This window comes from Neovison vison, chromosome 1, assembly GCF_020171115.1.
Source record: "Neovison vison isolate M4711 chromosome 1, ASM_NN_V1, whole genome shotgun sequence".
Lineage (NCBI taxonomy): Eukaryota > Metazoa > Chordata > Mammalia > Carnivora > Mustelidae > Neogale > Neogale vison.
In genome coordinates this window covers 2939687-2962181 of record NC_058091.1, presented here as the reverse complement: position 1 = coordinate 2962181, position 22495 = coordinate 2939687, and the positions used below count along the sequence as shown (strand labels likewise).

General features: G+C 54.7%; 1 pseudogene; it reads left to right on the top strand.

The window, feature by feature from the left end:
• Positions 1 to 1226: 1226 nt before the first annotated feature.
• On the top strand, positions 1227 to 21622 carry LOC122896682 (annotated as a pseudogene).
• Positions 21623 to 22495: the final 873 nt, after the last annotated feature.

Here is a 22495-nt window from a genome sequence, read left to right as displayed (position 1 = left end):
AACCCTCCTCCCCATGACATCATGGAGGCTTTTGCAAAAGGAGTTGGGAGAGGTGGGGGTGGGGGCAGAGAAGAGTGGCAGCAGAGGTGAGGGGTGGGAAGAGGAGGAGGGGGATCTTGCCCCCATCCAGAACTCGGCAGGGAAGCCAAGAAGGGAGCAAGGACAGGGCTGGGGGCACTGGCAGCTTCTCTTGGCCTCTTCACCAAGCACCTGCCGGGCCAGCCCCCTCGCGGATGCGGTTTGCAGCTGGAGGGCAGCCTTCGCTGGGAACTTGGAGCCGCAAACTGGGGGCAGCAGCACCAAGGCAGGCGCTCAGCGCTGGGGTTGGCTGCAGTCTCCCTCCCTCCAGTGCAGCCCTTTGAGCCTTACAGAGTCAGGTTTATTCTTCCCCAATCCCGCTAGGCAGCCGTCCTCCAAAGCAGTCATGTCCGTAAACCACACACACACACACACACACACACACACACACACACCTTCTTAATGCCAGAAGGGAAGGATGGAAATGATGGGGGAAAGTTGGGGAAAAGATTGGAATTAAGTTTTTCTGGACTCTCAAGGGTTAAATAATAGGTAAAACCAAGTATCAACTTACCCGCCAAAGTATGCTGAAGCATGGATCTGCTCTCGGCTTCATTTCAAGTTCGTACGTTTAAAAAAGAGAGGGGGAAAGAGCAAGAAAGAAGCCAGCCGGCCAGGGACACGGTGCGTCCAGGGCTCCATTGAGAACTGCGCAAAGCAAGTTGCCCGGCGAGGCCGGCGGCCCAAGTTCGGGACTCTCCAAGAACGCCCGCTTCCGCTCCGCTGGCAGGCATATTCCAAAGCCTCGGGGCCCCTGGAATTCGCGCTGATCTTCTCAGACAAGGGGAGACAACTCTGACCCGAGGTGACACTCTTCTTTCCCTCCTTTCTCCCCCCGGGGGTCTCCAGGGAAGCCGCGTCGAGCGCTCTAGGCGCCAGTGAAGACCGGTCCATCTCAGCTCATCCTCCTCGCGGCCGCAAGTTTGGACCCGCACATCCGTGGAGAACAGGAGTGCGAGTGTGCACGCGCGTGTGCGCGCGTGTGCGCGTGTGTGCGCGCGCGTGTGCCAGCCCGTGTGCCGCGCACACTGGGCATTTGGGGGTGCATGTGCTCTCGGCAACGACTCTCCCTGGCTGCCTGGAACTTGGAGAGTTTTCCTTTAAGCCGGAGCTGCTGCTCGGACACCCCCCGCGTCCAACAGGAGGCGATGACGTCTGCAGCCTCGTTGCCAGACGAGTCCCCAGGCTGCCGCTGCCGTTCATTGACAGGAGCGGGCGCTCCGACGTCAGCAGCCGGACCTTTGGCTCCGCGGCTCCCGCGGAGACGGCTCCCACCCCCGCACCTGCCAGCCCGCCCCGGGGAGGGGGGGCGGTAATGAAATCAAAGCCGCTGGGGAGGGGCCGGGGAGGCTCTGGGGTTGGGGGGCGGGGGACTCCGCTCTGCCCTCTTTGTCCTGGAGCCCCGGAGTGTATAAATAGTGCTGTCTCCAGCCAGACTCGCATCCCCTCCCGCACGCCCCCGCAGTGTCCCCCGCCCCGGCCCCTTGTCACTTAGTATCTGGTTGCTCGGGCTGGAGGGAGGCGGAGGAGGGGGCGGGGAAGCGGGGAGTGGAAGCAGACGTCGCTTCGCTTGCCTCTCCCCATTCATAGATTCCGTCCGAGCCTCAGGGCCGCGCTGGGCTCAGAGTCGCAGTGAATGGATGGACGCCCGCGCGCGGGGACCACCACTCCGCGAGGATGTCACGCCTGCGGGGGGGCGCTCCTCCCATGCGGGGACAAGCAGCCTCGCCTTGGGGCGGGGGCGGGGGACCCCCCCCAGCGACCGCCCTAAAAAAACCAGGCGCCTGTCCTCTTCCGCCCCTCCAAGCCCAGGGGTCTTTCCCCCGAGTAACGCAAGCAGGGAAACAGGAGAGCGGAGCCCTGCGCAGCCCCCGCGCGGCGAGAGGCGGAGAGCGGGGCTGGGGAACCGGCCAGGGCCTGTCTGCCACCCAGACCCATAGCAACACGGGAGCGGGGGTGGCAGGAAGGGCCACGTGGCTCGGGGCAGTGGCTGGGGCCGACGGTGTCGCCTTCCTCTGCGCACCGCTGGCAATTCAAACCGGCTCACCGGCCTCTCCGAGCCCCGAGGGGCGTGCGGCGCCTGGGTGGGGGTGCGGTGTGCGGGTGCGGGGGGGCCCCCCGGCGGGCTGCTCCCTAGCTGAGCCGGGAGGACTCCCGGGAATCCGTGGGCTCACGCCCCCCCCCAGGCGCTGTGTCGAGGAGCCACTTGAGGGCTAGGCCCATGCCGACCGGGGGTGGGGGGACGCTGCGCCCCCCTTCGCTGGGCACTGTACTCGGGAATGCGAAGGACTGAGTTCTGAGGTGCCCTGCACCCCGCAGGGGCTTCACATAAGACTCAGGACACACATGTGGCTGAAGTGAACCTGAACCCTTTGGCTACCCTGAAACCTGCAAGCTGGGGGTGGGGGACAGCAGGCGCCCCAAAGTACGGTGCCAGAGGTCACAGCCCTTCAGAGGCAGCTTCCGCCCAGCGGGACAGAGGCTTTAAGAAGCTGCCCGCCACACAGCCTTCTCCCAGAGGCTCCTGCTCCGTGGAAGGCCTCCCTTCCACTTCAACACTGGACCCCAGGCCCTCTTGCTAGTAGACGAAATGCCTTCACCATCCTCCTCCGTGTCCCCTAAGTCATCCTAAGTCCTCTGCAGGTGGATCCCCAACACACCGGCCCCAACTCACCATCCGTGAGCCCCCTTTTGTCCCTCCCCCACCCGGTCTCCCTCCTCTTCACAACCAACAGCCCACAGCCCTTGCTGGAGAGGCTGTCGGGTCTCTCTCCTCCCACTAGCTCCAGAGCCAACCCCAGTAAGGCTGTCCTAAGAGTTCTGCTGCAGCTGCTCAGCTAAACCGCCCTCTCACCCAGGGCCACCTGTCCCCCAGGGCTGCTGTGCCAGACATGGGAGAATCTGCATCCTCGTCTTGCTATGAGAGCCAGCCGCACTGGGCAGGGTTCATGTGTCTTTCCTATAAACACATCCTTCTGTGAGCCCTCCAGCTCTCACACCCAGAACCAGCCTCCCACCTTTCTGGCCGATTCCCTGGGGTCCCATGTGTTGAACCTGGGAGCTCCCCAGCTTCTTCCCATTGCATGACAGGACTGACCCCCAGCCACTCACCATCTCTCACCACCTGCCCCCCACCACCACCCCGAGCTCTCACTCAGCCTCCTGGGTAAGTCCTAGCTGAATACAGAAGCCGCTGTCACTAATGTATGTGGCTTGGGCCTCTCCCCGAAAGTCTGGACCCCAGTCTGAATCACACCTCCACCTGGGTGCCTAGAAGGCATCAGAAACGTAACTGGGCTGTAACCGGGTTCTTGATGTCACCTTCGCCCCAAACCTGCTCTTCCCGCTGCCTTTCCCACCTCAGGGAATGGGCATTTCAACCTTCCTGTTGCCCCGACACCAAATATGTGGGAGTAACACGGACTACTGATTCTCCTTTCTTCACCTTCCCTCTGTCAGCAGAGTCTGTGCCCTCTGCCCCTAAACAAGTCTCTCTTACCACCCCAGACGTGACCCCGACCCTACCGCCTCCTGTGGGGGTTGTTGCCGTCTCCTCCTCACCCAGCTCCCAGCCCCGCTGGAGCAACACAGCAGCCAGGGCCCTCCTGCTAAAATTTGAAGTCCTGTCGCTTCTTTACGAAAAACCTTCAAGGCTCCTTGGCCACCTGAGAAGCCAAATTCCTGAGAGGAATCTGTAAACCTCATCGCCTGGCTGGGCTGCCTCGTCTTGCTTCCCGCTCCTTATCCCCGACCCCACAGGCCTTCTCTGGAACCCACTTGGAGCTGTGCACCTGCTGACCCCTTTCTGGACCTTTCCGCTGCGAATACTCACAGGGCCTGTTCTTTTCCCCCTCCTCATCCCCTTCTCCTCCGTCCTCTGGGGCCTCCGCCCAGGAGCGTCCCGAGGCCACCCGGCCTAACCTCGGTGGCACGTCCAGTCTCTGGCCTCATTTTCTTCCTCGCATTACTGGTCGTCTACTTATTTGCCTTGTTTATTCTATCTCCCCACAAAATGCTGGCTTCACGATGATGGGGACGTTGGGGGGGGGGCTTTGCTTACAATCACGTAAAAACTAGAGTTCGCCTCCCGTTCTTCGCGTCCTCGCGTTCAGGAGGTGTCTGACCTGTTTGTTAGCAAGTAGAAGACCGGGAGCTTAGAGAATCAGGGGACCTCTGTTCTGCCACGCTGTCCCCCAAACAAAAGATCTGTATGAGAGTCTGCGAGCCCCTGCCCAAAACCACCTGTTAGGTCTCTGCGTGGTCCCTGAGGACCGACGTCTCCTGCGAACTGTCCTCCTCAACATGTCTTCCTCTCTCCCTGGTGTTCTTTCCTTGCGTGGCCCAAGGGGACTCGCAGCCTCAGAGACCCTGTTCTTCCCTTCCAGTCCTCTTTGTGCTGTGCTCAGAGCCCTTCTCATCCAGCAGGTGACTAGTCCCGTTCCTGAAACTCTAGAATGCCCAATCTATGAGTCAAACATTTGGTTCCTTCAGTAATCACTGGGCTGCCAACCTGGGAGTCCTGGAATCTTCCCTCCAGGTTCAAAATCCAGTGGAGAGGAAGCAGGTGCACCCCTAAAAGGGCCTCTGGGCTGAGCTCTTGCCCCAGAGAGGAGCACTGGACAGAGACAACCCCTGGAGCTGCTCACACCCAGCAGGTCTCACAGGCTAAGGGGAGCTCCACGGTGGAGAGGGGAAGGTCTGCCACAGCCCACGGCATTCCTGTGGGGCGGGAGGGTAAACAGTTAATAAGGGGCCTCATGGCTTCACCAAGGAGCTGGAAATGTATCCTGCAGGCCTTGGTGGGTTTTCAGAAAGAGATGAATTGGTGTTAGGGAAAGAAAATTGGAGAGTGGGTCAGAGGTAGGGAGATGGGGACCTGGTGAGCAGCTGAGCGAGGCGGTCACCGGACAGGAATCAAGCAGGGAGAGGTGGGTCTCGTGCTGGCAGGTGCGGGAGGGACCCTGGGAGCATGGAAGCCGTTCAAGAAAGCAGGCGTGATTGTCTGCACGGGCGCCGGTGCAGCTTTGCCGAGGGTGGCCGGGTAATTGACATCAAGGAAGCAGCCGGGCTGACTCCGCTTTGATGGACCCGGCCTGCCCACTCGGAGATCGGTTGCTCACCTCGGACACCTGGAAACTCTATGTTCCTGACCTAACCTGAGCAGATCAGGCCAGAGGGGCTTACATGAAGACTTACAAGAAACAAGCCAGGGCCACCTTGTTCCCTTCCTGTGGGGGTTGCATCTTTGTGAGGACCGGGATTCTCTTCTTTATTCTGGCCACCTCCCAAAACAAGGAAACGAACGGTTCAAATTATGGGACCCTGTATGGGCTTCAAAGCTGTTTTGTCTAACGATGGAAGGGGTCATGAACTGGGGGTGTGGGGGAAACAAAGGCACTGTGGTCAGTGATGCCTCTGCAGCCAGGACACCCACTGCAAAACAGAGATGCCAGGCTTGAGCCAGGCTTCACTTCCCACTTTGCTGCCTTGCTCAATGCCACAGTGACTCCTGAGATCCCAGAAGTGCTTTAAGAACAACCACCTCCATGGGGACTTTGGGATTCCTCTGACACCTGGAGGGACCATCCTGAGTGCAGGACTTGCTCCATATAGCCAGAGACTGACTCATTTTTCTTTTTCCTGGAAGATTTTCCAGATTCTTCTCACTCAGAGAAGAAGTGAGATCTTGGGATAATGGGGTGTTAATTTGGACCACTTCCAAGAACAGGTGGGAATTGCTTGTTTTTCCCAAGTGTGTTTAACTGAACAGCCCAAAGGCTGTTTTGTCCTTATTTGGTAATAATAAGTGTCCTTATTTGGTAAATGAGGGATGTTCAATTTAGAAGGTCTCTGGATCCCTATTAGCTCTAGGATACTAGAAACCTGTAAGTGTAACCAGTCCTGGGAAATCCTGGCCCTTTTGCCCTGGTGTATGCATCAGCAGGATGCCCCCATTCCGCAGTCGGGTTTCCCTTGCTGTTTAGGGTCAACATTCTCTACCTCCACCAAATCCTATTCTCGTCCCTCATGTCCCTCCCCTCCCCCTGCACTGTTACTTTCTCCCCTAAATACAGGCTTGTTGCTATCAGGCGATGAAATAATTGTACAAATTTCAAAATAGGAAGCCTGGGTGGTCAGAGGGTAAAGCGTCTGCCTTCAGCTCAGGTCATGACCCCAAGGTCCTGGGATCCAGTCCTGATGGGGGGAGGTGTCTCTGCTCAGCGGGGAGTCTGCTTCTCTCTCTGCCTGCTGCCCCCCCCTTGTGCTTTCTCTCTCTCTGATAAATAAATAAATAAATAAATAAAATCTTTAAATCTTAAAGAAAATAATAAAATAAAAAACAACGCAGTCTGCTTAGCAAATTGTTAGAAAAACCAGGGTTCCCACTGGCCCACTGAGCACAGTCACTTCTATGCCTGAAAGAATTTCTAAGTTGTGGGGAATGATTTTCAAATGGGCATTGGAGAAATAAGCTGAAAGTAGCTTATTTAACAGTGAACAGCTTAAATCAGAAAATAAGCATTTAGTCTAATCACTGATTTGTAAAGCCGGAGGGAACGTTCGATTATCTAATGAGACTAATCCCTTTGCCCCCAAACCGGTGTTCTGAGTGAAGGAAATGAGGGCGAAGCATGTAACGGAGCCGGAGGGCAGCGAGGCTAGCCGGGGAGGCAGGGCGCGGTGACCAGCAGGCTGTCCCCGCGCTCGAAGCCGTCCTGGAAACGCAGAAATGTCGGCCGGTCAGACCCGCCGCTTCTCCTCCATCAGCGGCGCCGCTCATTACCCTAAGTATTTCATCTGTTTATAGTTCATCGCTCACTGTTTTAAGGTTTTTACTTGGAAATAATTCCAAATTTACAGAAAAGTGGCAAGCATAAAAATTACACAGTGAGCGCCCAGACGCACCTCTGGTGAACCTGTTAGCCCCGTGTGTGTGTCACTTGGGTCTTCTCGATGTTCAAACCGGTTATGAGGAGGCGCCCGCGTGGCCCAGGGGGTTGAGAGTCCGGCTCTTGATTTCAGCTCCGGTCACGATCTCAGGGTCGCGAGACTGAGCCCAGAATTGGGGTCTGCCCGGAGCGTGGAGCCTGCGTGAGATTCTCTCTCTCCCTCTCCCCGTCTCTCCCCTGCTGCTCCCCCTCCCCTCCCCCTGCTCACAGGGCAGGCTATAAATAAATAAATTAACTCAGTTATGAGGGAGCTATATACCTCAGCCCTTTATCCCCCAAATGCTTCATGGTGTATTTCCCAGGAATAAGGCGTGTACTCACAGGAACCCAGCGCAGTGGTCAGCGTCAGTGTGTTACCTGCCGACGCAGTCCGTTGACCTGACCGCGTCTGTGCTCCGGTTCTGTCCACTGAGCCCGGGCTTTCTGGAGGACCCCGCCCCCACTCCGCAGAACAAAATCCAGTCAAGGGTCAAGGGTTGCCTTTAAGGGGCCTTTTTCTAAGACTCCTTCAATCTGGAACATTTTCTACAACCTGTGTTTGTCTTTTATGACACAGACATTTTGGAATAATAAAGACATGTTACCCACCTATTTTCCATAACCCGTTTCTCCGTGTGGATTTGATATTTCCTCCCAGTTAGATCCAGATTATGCCTTCCCAGCTGGAATACTCTGAAGAGGAGGCTGCGTCTTTGTCAGGGTGTCCTGTCCAGGGCGCCTGCGGGCTCAGCGGATGAAGCGTCTGCCTTCAGCTCAGGTCATGATCCCGGAGTCCTGGGATCGAGCCCCGCATGGGGCTCCCTGCTCGGTGGGAAGCCTTCTCCCTCTCCAGGTCCCCCTGCTTGTGTTCCCTCTCTCACTGTGTCTCTCTCTGTCAATTAAAAAAATAAAATCTTAAAAAAAAAAAAAAAAAAAGAATATCGCATCCAAAGGCTCTGGTGTCCATGGGGCTGGACTGGCTGGACTACTGGTCTGAATCCTGACCAGGGTCTCATCTGATTTCTCCACCGTGTAATTACTCTTTTTTGTTTCAATTGTAACCACTAAGCAGTCTGGAGGGAGACCTCGCGAGATCTGGCAAACACCCTGCCTGTGTCACTGTCCACCCAGACCTGGCGTCCCCTGAGGGTTCTGGCGGGTCTGCTCCTGCGGCACGGCCTCCGACCTCTGCACTCTCCCCACACAGTCTCACCAACCCTGGGATGGGAAAGCACCCTTGCTTCTCTCTCATTTACCATTTCATGCATCTACTTCGTAGTAATATTATGAGTATTAAAGTAGTAAGGACTCATAATTTCCCATTAATGGTTTCTAATTCATTCCCGTATGGAATTTTGCTTATCATGTCTGGTCCATTAAGGGACCCGTGAGAGCCCCTTGAGGCTGGCCCTGTATCCGCAGGGTGTGCCGGTCACTTCCCGAGGATGTCTTACTGTACCACAACTTGTACTTACTGTGCTCAGCCTGGAATCAGCCACTTCTCTGAGGAGCCTGGTCCTCGGTGTGGAGTTAGAGACCAAGATCTGGGAGCAGGGGGTGCTCACACACACACACACAGGCACACACACACACACACTCACACTCACACACACACTCACACACATATACATACATATATAGACAAACACACCTGTGCACACATGCAACAGTCACATAACTTAGAAGTCAGGAGTCTTTCTTGCCTTTCCCTATGGCCTCTATGTAGGGCTCTTCGATCACAGTGAAGTCCTGCTCCCAACAGCGTCAATCCACTTGCTCACCTGCTCGGCCCTAGAATGCATCTACCAGTTTCCTCAATCCTTTGCCCCCAGCACTACAACAAAGCCAGCCCCCGGAGGTCAGGATTGGTCTGCGGCTCTCCCCGACGCTGCTTACCCTCCACTACAGTCCAGCAGCCCCATCGTCAGAGGCTGTGCTCAGAAGATATTCACACTTGTTCTTTCTTATTTCCTGTCTACTGTCTTTAGTCGGAAAAATGACTAGATTCGTTTGTTTCTGTTTCCTTCCAGCTGTAGGGTTTTCTCCCTTCCCATTTGCATTGACTTAATTTTATATTTTGTATATATTGTTGACAATGCTTCTGTTAGTCCGAGCTATCTTTTGAGATGGACAGAGAGAAGGCCAAGCCCATCTGTGTTCCTTCCATTCTGTCTCCCCTCCAGACCCCTAGTAGGAAGCAGTTTCATTGTCTTTTGGTTCGTCTTGCCTCTATTTCCATCTGGAAAGGTGAGCAGGTCTGTCTGTGTTCTTGTCTTCTCCACAGAACGAACACTACATACACTCCTTTGCAACTGGCCACTGTTTGCTTAATCACATCTCCTGGAAGCCACTTCCTGTCAGGTCCTCAGCATTTCCCTCACTTTTCCAGCAACTGCATGGCCCTCTACCGAGCGTGTGCACCATGGCTCAGTCAGCCAAGGCCCTGTGCTTGGGTACCGAGCTAGCTTCCAATCGTGCTGCAGTAACTGTTCTGTACATTTACATTTTCACGCAATCAGACGTGTAACGTTAGGGCAAATCCCCGCAGATGGGATTGCCGAACCACAGAGTTTTATCAGGCAGCCTGGCTTCCTCAGGACCGTACCAGGTCACAAGTCACTAATCATTTTCTTTCTAAAATAAAAATAAATATAATTTAACAAGTGTAACTAGATCTATGGTTTTAAGGAAGTAATTTAAGGAAAGAATGAACTGAAAGGGTTAATGTCTAGGAGCGGCTTTATCCTGAAGCAGCTTGAGATGTAAGAACCTAATAGGGTATGATGTAAATGTGTGCTTCCATAACGCTTGTCTACTCAGGGGGCATATAAACATGGAGCCTGGAATTCCTCTAGATTATGTAATAACTATGCTGGAAAGGAATCAATTGGAACCAGGAATACTTTCTGCTCTCAATTCTATCATGTTCTTGCTCTGTGAATTTGGGAAAGTCATTTGATGCTACGAAGACTGTTTCCTCAGCTATAAAATGGGGATAAAAAATATTTTCTCTGGGGCTCCTGGGGTCTCAGTCTGTTCAGCATCGGATTCTGGGTTTCGGCTCAGGTCATGATCACAGGGTCATGAGATGGAACCCTGCCTTGGGCTCCCTGCTCGGCAAACAGCCTTGTTGAGATTCTCACTCTCCCTCTGCCCAGCCTGCCACTCACAATATTCTCTATGTAAATAAATAAACAAAATCTTTAAATATATAAATATTAAATATATCTTGATATATTTAAATATAAATACAATTTTATGTTATATATGTTTGTGTGTGTGTGTGTGTGTGTGTGTGTGTGTGTATACCATACATGTATTTTTCCCTGACTACACAGCAGTTTGATTTAAGGATCAAATGTGTGCATCACTTACAGACATAAATGACAGAGGGCCATCCATCCATCCATCCATCCATCTATTTATGTATCATCTATCTTTTGTCTCTGCATGCCCACAGGCTTTGAGACATCTTCCTTCCAAGATAGTGAGGAGAACAAATATGCAACTGAAATTTAGGAAACCTGCACTTTTGTCCATTTTCATCCTCACCACCGATAACTGTAGAGATAAACTCTGTTTATCTCTAGGCATGTCATTTCCTCTTTCTGGATCCTATCTCCCATCTTTATACAAGGAAGGGGTTCAGCTCCTTCCCTTGTAAGTTTCTTGACGGTCCAAAAATATTCAGATGCTCCAAGCCACCTACATTAGGCAGGTGGTGAGAGCACGGAGGCTTCAGGATTGCCGTGCCGCCTCTTTGAAGAGCATCACTGAGAAATGAGGTATTTGAGAGTGGAACTTTCAACAGAGAAGACCGCTATAGTTCCTGAAAGTCCAAGATCATTTTTTCACCCAGGAGTGCAGAACCAGCCACCTCTGATCTAGTGGGAAGTTCTTGGGATTTTTTCCCCCTTGTTTTCCCATAAGATCTAGGATGATTACTTCGAGCTTAGCTAGCTAACAAGGGAAGACAGTAAAATAAAAGAGAGGAAAGGATATTCTGTGCCTCTACTCCATCACTCTAAGTGACCAAGAAATGAAGGAAATCCATCACCTGGCAGGGGGAAGTAAAGAAAGAATCTACCAACATTGCTGAGTGCAATTTTAAGGCCCGTCTTCCTCAAAGACTTTGAAGCCCTGAGTCCAAAACACCAACCTTGTCTGGAGCACGACTCCCCAGGCGCCGAGTGGCCCAGGTCGGTGGGGCCTGCCTTTCGCTCTGAGACAGCACAGGCTCTCTCCCTGAGGCTCCTACCCTAGGCCACTCCCAGCCCGTGTGCATTCAGACCAGGTAACAGGCTTCGCCCCAGCTAGGCCCAGTGCAACCCTCTGTGTCTCTCTCAGAGCCTCTGCATCCTCCCGGTGGCTCTTATGAAAACCTCACTGTTCTTTGCAGCCCCTCCCCAGTCCGGGATCCATCCCCGTGTCAAAGCTCCCCTCCTCTTGCACCTGCCTCCACCTCCGTCCGGAGCATCACAGGTGTCTCCTCCTCACGGTCTCCTTGGCTTAGTGGAGGTCCTCGCGGTTCTCAGCTAAGACTGTCCGGAGGTCACCTAACCCTCCGTAACCTACCCACCCTTCATCTGATGCAGCTGTAGGAAACGATGTCTGACCACATCACACGCTGGCTTAACATCATGAAACCCTCCAGAAAGGCAAAGCTGACTGTGTCCTGGCCACAGACAGCCCTGAGAGCTGACACTTGCTCCCCTTTCCACCTGCCCTGGGTCCCTTACTGTCCAGCCATCTCCATCCCCTGATGCTCCCCAGACATGCCAGCCTCCCGGGCCTCCCCTCCTTCACCGGTACCCTCCTTCTGCCACCATGGCCTGCCTGGACGCTTGCAGAATCTGCCAGGTGACTGATTCCTTCTTCAATGCTCAGCTCAAGGGCTACCCGCCCATCTCTCCCTCTCTGTTCTCCTCCCTGGGATGAGACGATGTTCCATCCTCTGGACAGGCTGATGCACGTGTGTCCGAGCATCCTTTCCCCAGGAGCATTACTGCAACCAGACTTGGTGTATCAGTGGAAACATGTTCTGCTAAAAGCACCAGAAGCCCAACTCCTCGTCCTCACAGAACACTAAGTGTGGAGGTGGGCTGCCGCCGGCGCAGTCAATAGCTCAGGGATGCCGGGGCTGCCCTGGGCCTCGCAGCCTTTCCTCCTGCTGGTCCCTTCCTGGGCAGGGTGGCTGCCCACAACCAGGTGCCATTTTGTATTCAAGGCGTGAAGATGAGAGAAGAGGAACATCTGCTCTTATTCCAGAACAAATAAAACCATTTCTGGAAACCCACAGCATTTGCTTCCATTTCGTTGGCCAGGACTGTGTCACAGACCACCCCTGCCTCCAGGGCGGAGGGGAAAGGATGGCTTCACCTGGAGCTGAGCATCTCCTAGTTTGGAAGGGAGAAGGGTGGCTGGAACCCGAAATGCAACAACCACCATCACTGGCTTCTGCATCCTGCCCGACTGACCGCAGCCCCCTGGGCTCCGGCCTTCCCGGACCACTTGTGGGGGCCATAATCAGAACTGGTCAATTTGAGGCTGGGAAGATTCTGGTTTTACCCCTCCAGTCTTCTCCTATCGTATCATGAAATCATTCTCGAGGAGGAGTTAACTACAGAGACATTACTCTCCTCCTACTGAACGTGTTTTACTTTGATATAAAGCAGGTGGCTTTTATCTTTCAACAATTTCAATGGCCTAGTGAGATTTCGTTCCTGTGCCCCGTTAGGGACGGCAGACACAGACCAATCTGTGAAGAGAAAAGCTATCAGGCTAGCAGATCTCAAAACATCTCAGTTTCAGAACGGTGGCTGAGAAGCTATAACCGAAACAGGATGGACAGGCCAGAGGCTAAAACTCGAGAGGAGACAGATGTAAGAGTTGTCAAGAAGGTGGAAGGAACGTGAAGCCACGGCACCTCCCACTGCCTCCCTTTCCCAGCCATGGCAAAAGCCAGGATTCAGCTCCAATCCTAAATTAAACTGGACTCTTAGTAGTCATCCATGTAGCCTCTGGGAGCAAATGACTTTTTTTATAATACAGAAGCGGGGCACCCAAGTCCAATTATATTGGAAGTCAGGGCTGCGTGGGAATGGGCCTCGGCCCCGTCCCTGATGCAGTGTCTTTGGTCCCCCGGCCCCGTGCGATCTGCAACAGCTCAGCACAAGGGTTTCCTTCTGGGGGGAACACATCAAAATATCACTGGAAGTTGTGAAATCCTTTCTTTCTGATTGGAGATAGTTCTCAACACACTAGAGTTTGAAATGCTAGAGATTCCCCTGCAAGTCTGGAATTTTCCATGAGAAATGCAAAGATTTTGACTAAAGTACAAATACAAGTACATACTGTTCCAGCATGTAACCCATTCATAATTTGATCTTTGATCAACATTCTTTTCAATTTCTTATTTGGGTCACCATGGCAATGTTAAAACACAAATGTACACAATGAGTGTTGTAAAAGGGCTATCGCGGTACATATACGCGCATGTTCAACTCAAACAAAGATCAAAGATGGGAAACTGCATCCCCAAGGAAATTCTACACAAGGCAAGTAAGGATGGCAATAAATGTCTTTAATTTATTGCCAATGTACCAAGGTCCCTTCAAAAAAAAAAAAAAAAGTCACTGTGTCTGCCAGTTGTGCAGACATCAGACGTTGTGTCTTTTCTATCTTGTGATACATTTAGCTGAAGTACATGCCGAAAAGAGCTCACAAAATATTTCCACCGCAAGGTATTGTGAAAGGAAATGGTCCACTTAGAAGAGATCACAGGGGACAGAGTTGGGACCCCGAGTGCAGGTGGGAAGAAAAGAGGAAGCAAGCGGAAATGTGGACGCTCGCCTGGGGGTGACCGGGCCTGGAGGCCCCGGGCTGGGGCGACCTTGCTCACATCCCTCAGGCTGGCGAGGGCCATCCCTGGTACGGAGCTTGGAGCTGAGCCCCAGCCGCCCGACACGTCTCCCCCACTGTGGGGGTCCGGCTTGCCAGCAGCCCCCACCCCTTGCATTTACTCGGGTGCTCAGAGAAACCACGGCTCCGAGGGCCGGTACGGGGCAGCACCTGCGGGGCCGCGGGCGCCGGTGAGACGGGCCGCTGCGCGGGGGGCGAGGTCCCGAAGGTCGGCTGTGCCGGGAGCTACGAAGGAAAACCACCGTGGAGCTGTGTCCCTGTGTGCTCAGGGACGGGATGGAGGACAGTAAGAGCAGGTATTTCGGAAGTGGTATTTCTAGCAGTGGGTCCCAGCCGGGAGAGAGGAGGGTGGCCGGTGGCCGTAGGCGAGGGTTCTCAAGAGAGGAAGAGCTTCTAGAGACGGAGAGAAGGGGCGCGGCGGGCGGGCCAGCGAGGCCGAGGATCCCACAGGCCCTGGGGTCGGTACTCAGTCAGCTCGGCCTGAAAGCAACAGGAGGAAGGAGTCTGAGTGAGGAGGGGACAGCGTCCGGCGCGGCCCTCCCACCCCCCACCCCGGAATCCGCTAAAGACAACAAGTGTTCAGAGCAAACTGAGATGGTGTCCTGGTCTCCGGGCCTTGCACCAGCGCCTAGAATCATGGCTTTTACGAGAGACTCTGCACTCAGAGGCAGCGTCTGTGAGGACCGCCGAGACGCCAGCCTGACAGCCCCGTGAAGGACGCAGCTGGACTGGGGTGAGGGCTGGGGACGAGCTCGGGCCGGCCCAGGACCCGGAGGCCCAGCCGTGAGTGGAGGCGGAGGGCGCGGCCTAGATGGACACACAACCCAGCCGCCCCTTCTGCCCCCAGAGAAGAATTACAGCCCGACCCCGAGCTCCCCATTTGCCAGACTCTCAACCTCCGCAGCGGCCCCCATGGGAAGCGCCGTCTGGGGCAGCAGGAGCAGAACCCCATATGCTGCCAGCCCAGGCCCCTGAGACACCAGGTGTGCCTATCCCCAGGCTGTCCTCTCCTGCCACCAATGCCTGAGCCTTAGTCCCTTTACCGGTAATCAGTGCTTTACCGCCGGGCCTTTGGTGCTGACTGGTGAGGGCAGAGGCCTGGCCAGGCTGGCACCACCCTCCCCGACCTGGTGCCCAGGACAGGAAGCTTGAACAGCCCGTGTCCCCCTGCAGGTGGACCATGGAAGCCCCGCGGCACAGACCCCTCCTAGCCCCACAGCGCCTGCCAGCCTCTGCCCCCGGCTGTATCATGTGTGGGCGCCCCGGGGTCTCAATGGCACAGAGGAACTCCCAACCAAGACCCAGCACCCTTCCGAGGTGCGCTGCCACCGCCACGGCAGGCAAAGAGAACACCTCACTCAGGGAAAGGGAGACACCAGAGCCGGCACCCCTGACTCCTAAACAGGTGTGAAGCCACTGAGAAAGCAATTGTACAGGAGAACCATAGTGAACTTCTTCCCCGAATATCTGTAAGCGGAGAGCAAGCTGGTGAGGTGCCTCCCAGCTGACCCAGAGCAATATCCTCTCCTATCAAGTCAGGAACTCGAACAGGTGCCTTAGCGTGCTGTGCAGACCACGGCCCCAAGGATGTCCTCCCCCTCGTCCCCAGAACATGGGAGTGTGGCCCCTGACATGGCGAAGGGGACTTGGCAGTGTGATTGTGGACTCAGAGATGGACCTTGAGATGGGGAGCCTAGCTGAATGTTCTGGGTAGCCAGGCCAGGCTATTCACGTGAATCCTTTAAAGAGGACTTCTCCCAGTAGAGACGAGATGGAGATGGAGAAGGGGCCAGGAGTCGGTGGACACAGGCAGCTCTGGAAGCTGGGAAAAGCAGGGATGAGTCTCTGACAGCCCCCAGGAGGACACAGGCAGCCTGCTGACACCGTGACGGTAGCCAGTGACACTGTGTTGGACTTTGGACTTCTGAGCTCCAGAACACTAGGATGGTAAATCTGTGTCGCTTTGAGCCACAAAATTTGTGGTCAGCACCAATAAGAACCGAATACACTTGGGATAGGAATAACCAAAGATGTTGAAATCATTTTTCTTCCAGAAAATCCATTATATTAATGTGTGTCTGTGGTACTAGTGGGAGTGGGGTGTATCTTGGGGTGCTTATGGTAAGGCCCTAGCAAAGAAAGATCCAGAGGTATAAGAATTTAGTCCACTCCTAAACATTCTCAAACGGATGTTACAATCATTTTGGCAGAATATGAAAGGGCAGGAGAAGCCTTTGTGACTTTCCGTATCTCCCCTCACTAAGGTTTTAAGGCAGCAACAGGTGTGTTTATTGGGTGTTGGTGGCGGTGGACGCCATGCCGAAGGGGTGCTGTTGTCACAGGACGGGTTTGAAGAGGACTCCTGGAAGAGACATCCTTTTCAAGAGATGCTTAATGTTTGTATGTTTGTTTTCATTGTGACAAATGCGTATAACACAAGATGTCCATGTAAGCCATCTTTAAGGGTACGATTCAGTGCCATCTCCTACCTTCACGATGCTGGGACTTCATCACCACTGTCTACTCCCAGAACTCTTCTATCATCCCAAACATAAATTCTGTGCTCATTAAACACTAACTCTCCCTCCCTCACCCCTCGCTCCCACCACCTACTTACTGTCTCTCTGGATGTGATGACTCTGGGGACTTCCCTTTGTCTTTTTCCGTCTGGCTTATTTCATTTAGCATAATGTCCTCCAGGTCATCCATGCCACAGCTCATGTCAGAGCTCCATTCCTTTTCATGGCTGAATAGTACTCCCTTGAGTGATCTCCATTTGCTCATCCACTCGTCAGCTGATGGACATCTGGGCTGTACCCAGCTTTGGGCAGCTGTGAGTCGAGTTGCTGTGAACACTGGCATACAAGCATCAGACATTCCTGTTTCTAATTCTAGGCAGGATTCCAGTTTATCCACCATGAGAAGAGAGTTCTAAGAAGGGGTTTTCTCAGAATCTCCCTCTACCAGGAAGGGTGCTGCCTATGGCAGTGGGATGGAAAGTTCTATGCCGCAAGAGCATTATGGGTAAACACATCCACCGCATCAAGTGGGTATGAGAGCAGAAGGGTCGGCATTTACAGCTGGGGCTGAATCGAGGCTACCAAGTTCCAGCCCATCCTATAGGATGGACTCTGTAGCACATTTAGAAAGGAGTGACACAGCCAAAGTTCCCTCTGTTCCCAAGAGTGTGAAAAAACCCACGCGCTGGAAATGCAGATGTTTACACAGTCAGACTTACTTGCTTCCTTCTGACAGAGAAGCAGCATTTATTCTAGGTCACAAACTCTGTCTGCCCAACCCTGCTCTTCCAGGCTGTCCCATGCCCAGAGCCCCACACAGGCCCGGCGGTGGGCGGCGCCGCCCCCGGCTTCTCCCGCACCCCCGGTGCTGACGCCCAGAGCCTTCCATGAAGAAACACACGTGGACACGGGCACAGGGCCCTGGCTCAGGCATGCATAGCACCACTAATGTTTTTCCCTGTCCTGATGACTTTTTTAACAGAAAAATAACCCTGACTCTAGTAGATTCTCAGGCCATGAACAATGGGCTCTTGCTGGAGAGGAGGCTGGGCACCAGGAGTCTGGGAGCACGGTGCATCTGCAGGGGGTTCCACGGATGGCATCTCTGGGGGGCTTGGGCATCAAGATGTGTGGCCTGGGGGGCCCCTAAGCCCTTTCCTCTGGGGAATGCGGGGATCCACCCCCTCCCTCCCAGGCACCCCTCCCCTTTCATCTTGCTCCTGCCCCTCCTCCACTCTCCCCTGGGCAAGGGGGGGCAGGGGGCTAGGGATGCTGGGGGTTCGTCAGGGTCCTGCGAGGGTGACACAAGGGACTGCAGATTGGTGCCAGGGCAGGGGCGTCAGGGGAAGGTGTGGATGCTGTGGGGAGACAGAAGGGGCGGGGCGGGGTGCAGTGGCACAGCAGGCACGGGTGGGGGGACTGCATGGGGGCGGCAGCAGCGGGAGCGGTGGGTTCGGGGCGGGAGAGGCCGGCCCTCGCGCGTCCCTCGAGGGGGCCCCCGCGCCCCACTCCCCCACCCCTCGCGCCCCCGCCTGGGCTGCTGTCGTCAGAGCCGCCTGCGTCAATGCTGCGCGGTGACACACGCAGGTTTTTTTCTCTTGCTCCTTTTTCTCAATGAGAGGAGCCTAATGGGATTTTTATTATCAGACGCATAAAACAAGCCGCGGGGCCGTAACGCCTGGCGCGTGCCCAACACCTCCCCCTCCCTCCCCGCGCCTTGGGGGCTACCGGGCAGCCCTCCCTTCCCCGCCCGGAGGACTCGGAACCTCTCCGAGGTGGTGCGCGGGGGCTGCGGCCGCGCAGGGGTACCCCAAGAAGCTGGCCCTCGCGCTGGGTGCCGGTGCAGGACAGAGCCTCGCACCCAAGAACGCAGGGGACTCACAGGGAAATGGGGTGCTCAAGGGCACTGCCAGAGAGTTCAAGCCCAGCAACGCGGTCCACCAGACCTCACGTTGGTGGGGGGTGTGGGCGCAGAGCTGTAGCTTCTGCTCCCCCGGGGTTTTGTGGGGGGGTGTTATTGACACAAACCAGGGCACCCGCTAAGAATGCACATCAAGGAGCACATGCGTCAGCGGCAGAAGGGGACTGGGGTGGCAGAATTCTGCCGGCTGCTGCGTTCTGATGCTGCCGGCACGCAGGTTTCTAATGCAGTAAATAGGCACTGGAGTACCTAATTACTGCCGCCCTCGAGCAATCCTCGGTTAGCACTTCTTAGTGCTGGGAGGAGGGAGGCGCAAGCTGACTCCCAGGATCCCCTTCCTTCTTTTCTTTCTTTCTTTTTTTTTTTTTTAAGATTTTATTTATTTATTAGAGAGAGCGCATGCACACGCAGAGGGAGAGGGAGAAGCAGACTTCCCGCTGAGCGGGGAGTCCGATGTGGGACTCATCCCATGACCCTGGGATCATGACCTAAGCCAAAAGAAGCAGCTTAGGGCCTGAGCCACCCAGGCGCTCCTCCGTTCCTTATTTTCATTAGTGGTTCAACCACTGGCAATGACCAACAACTTCACAGGAAAGCCCACGGATCAAGCTGTAAGGTAGGGCCCTCGAGGAGGGCGTCCCAGCTCTGGAGATGGACACACAGACATAGCCCAGGTCTTGGAGCTGGCCACATATATTCAGGCTGGTCATCTGCACAGAGGCGGCAAGGCTCTGCAAGCTGGTAAGCCGGGCCTCCAAAACCTGGTCTCAGGGGCTTCCCTGGTAGATCCGCCCTGTCTCACGGAACTTCTGTAGGCTCACATGGAAATTTCTCAGAGCACAACTCCTTCAAGTGTAAGTGGGTGCCCCGAGTACAGTGCCCTCAGAGTAAAGCAGCTGCAAAGACCATGGCCTAATTTTTCTGTAAATTCATAGTAATTTTAAACCCTTTTTTCCCCGGTGGGCTCCATTTCTCCAAACTTCTTCCATGGACATGAATAACACCCAGGAGCAAAGTGGTTATGTCTATTCTTTCCACTTCCAGAACTTTCTAATCTCCAGCTCTGTCTGGAATCGAGACCCAGGCTGCACACTGCAACAGGGGAGCTGGCTGGGTGCTGGCTGGGTGCTGGCCTGCGCCGTGAGCACCAGCACTGTGTTCCGGGAGACAGCTGCCTGTTCACAGCCGGACTAGCTCTCTGCCCGCACGGGACCTTCGTGTAAGGAGTTAATAAGTCGACTGTTGCCCCCTAAGGTGGGCAGGTGATGCACTTTATGGAGTGATCATATCAACTCCTGAATTCCCCACGTTCTTTCCTTCCAGCCAGGACAGAGAGATGAAAACCATGGAGGAGCCGGGCATGAACAGAGGGCCCAGGAGGGCGAGAGGAGGGGGACATGGAGGAGGACTGAACACTCACAGTTTTGTTACTTGCGTCACCAAGATTGTGACCCATCCATGTGCAGGATGACGTCTTTTATAGTAAATGTGGCACCCAGCAATTCTTGGGTGCGCGACAACAAAAGAAATGGCATGGGGACTTTGCAGCCTTAGGACACAGTTTCAAATATAACCTCCATCTGTCATTTCAGGTCTAAGCCCATATTCCAGTATGAATGGTCACTGTGCTTTGCAAATGTAGATTGGGGCAACAAATAAAACGTGTATTAACATGCTGATTGATAGACATCCGTGGAAGATCCCAACGTAGGTAGCCTGTATATTGCATAAAACAAGTCAAAATTGGTGCTATTGCAAAACGTTATTTTATACAAAATTGGGCAGACATATAGAATGCTACCAGATAATTCTTAGCCCACATTTTGCATTCAAAAGAGAGAAATGATACATTTTTGCAAACATGTAAAGATACAGACGTCAGTGGATATCAGTGGGGAGAAAAAGGAGTAGGACCCCTGTGGAGAGGAGGAAATGGCCGGGGTGAGGACGCTGGGACCTTGGGGCACTGACATTCACCAAGGGCGGGAGGCGGCGGGAGGCGGCGGCCAGCGGCTGGCTCCGCCCCTGCGGCTCGGGAGCGCGGCTCTGGGTGCAGCCTGGATCCCAGCCCTGCAGGCGCGGACACACCCCGATCCAGGAACCAGTCCCGCACGTCCACATGCTGGGGAGACGCAGGGAGTCCGGGCAGAGGGGCGCTGCCCTCTCCCGCCTAGCAGGCAGCAAGGGCTGGAGGGCTCGCAGGCGGGGGCGCAGTAAACCGCAGACCTCGCTGGTCGCCTGCCTGCAGGGGAGGGAAACCCCGACAGGAGGACGGCCCCGGGTACCTCCTGGACTGAGAAACTGACTGTGTCATCTGGCGCCCTTTCCCTTGGGGCGACCGTACTGTGTGCGCGCGCGCGCGCGCGCGTGTGTGTGTGTGTACACCCTCGGCGCATACACGCTCACAAAAACAGACCCTAATCCTGTATGAGGATCGAGTCCGGAAAACACGCGCTGCTGTAATTTCTTCTGAAACGCATATGCACCTTTCGGATAATCCAACACGCAGCACACGTCTGCGTTCTCACCACACTCCTCAGTGCGCGGAGGGAGGGAACGCAGGCGAAAAGATGCAATTTGTGCGTGAGGACTTCTGTCGGGGCCCCTCTGACGTCTGTGCCTCGTGCTTTGTGCCGCGGTGATCGCTCAAAGCCACTGCGGCGCCCCGAAGGCTGCCACTGCGCCTGCGCCGCCGGGAGCCCCGCCCCCCCTTCCCTGGGCTCGCCCCGCGCAGTCCAAGTCCCGTTCCATTCTACTGATTGAAAGGAAAGGCCGGGGGGCGGGGGAGGAAATGGAAACATTCAAGGATTTCGTTTTTGGTTTGTTTTTTTTTTTTTTTTTTTTTTTTTTTAATGCTTTCCCCGTATGAAAGGTTGACACAGTAAAACCAGAGGGACTTCAGGGCAGGAGACGTTTTTCCTAAATGGAGCTCTGGGGAGTTGTGCCAGTTTCTTCTCTGCAGGAAATAAACCCGGATGGCACTACTTCTCTTCTCTTTAGCATTGTTTACAATTTTAGGAAGAAAATGGTTTTTGTTTTTTTAAAAATTTTATTTATTTATTTGACAGACAGAGATCACAAGTAGGCAGAGAGGCAGGCATGCGATATCACCCCTTGCCTGTCTCCCCTTCCCAATTCGCTGTCACAGGGCTTCGCTCCGGAAGTTCGAGTGCGGTGCCACGTGCTGTGCACTGCGCGAGGGCGGTGGGGGAGATGGCGCGAGCGCAGCAGCCCACATCCAAGTCCGCGTCTGAGTCCGGCGTGAGCTGGGGCTTGTCTGCATGTAGCTGCGGCGCGTTGTAAGGGACCAGCGGGACCGCTCCCGAGCCCGGCAGGCTCTGGGCGTCTCTCCGTGGGGGCTCGCAGTGGGGTTCTGGGAGCAATAATACCTTCCCCTCTGAGAACTGGCCATTGGGCTCAGGTACCCCAGGATTCCTGCCCTTGAATAACAAGCGCAGTAGATGTTTTTAGGAACCTCAGGGAAGTTTCCAGGAGTGGAGACAGGAAAGTCGGGGACCACTCTATGGCAAGACCGTCAAGGTGTTTGGGTTCAGTCTTGGAGCGGTTACCAGGTGGCAGGAAACGAGCACTGTGAGGGCTGCTGTAACGGAGTCGCACAAACTGGGGGGTAACACGCACCCTCTCACGATTCCGGGGGCCGGAGGTCAGAAGTGAGGGTGAGTGCAGGGCCGTGTGCCCTCCGAGACTGGGTAGACTCCTTCCCTGCCTCATCCAGCCTCCAGGGGCCAGCTGTGGATCCCTGCTGCTCCCAGGCTTGCTGCCCTGTCACTTCGATCTTTGCCTCTGCTGTCACAGGGCCTTCTCTCTGTGTATCTTTCGCTTTTCTCATAAGGACACCAGTCATACTGGATTGAGATCCACCCAAATGACCTCACCCTAACTTGATACATCTGCAAAAACCCTACTTCCAAATAAGATCATGTTCACGGATGCCCAGGCTTAGGGCTGCAGCACAGGACACAATCTGAGCCAGGACAGATGCTTTAGGATTGTAACGTTTCGATGAGCTCTGCCTCCATCCACGAGGAGCCAGTCCTGAGCGTCTCAGAAGATGCAGCTAAGAGTAGCAGAGGGAAGAAATCCCGAGTTTTCCCACTGCTTAGCAC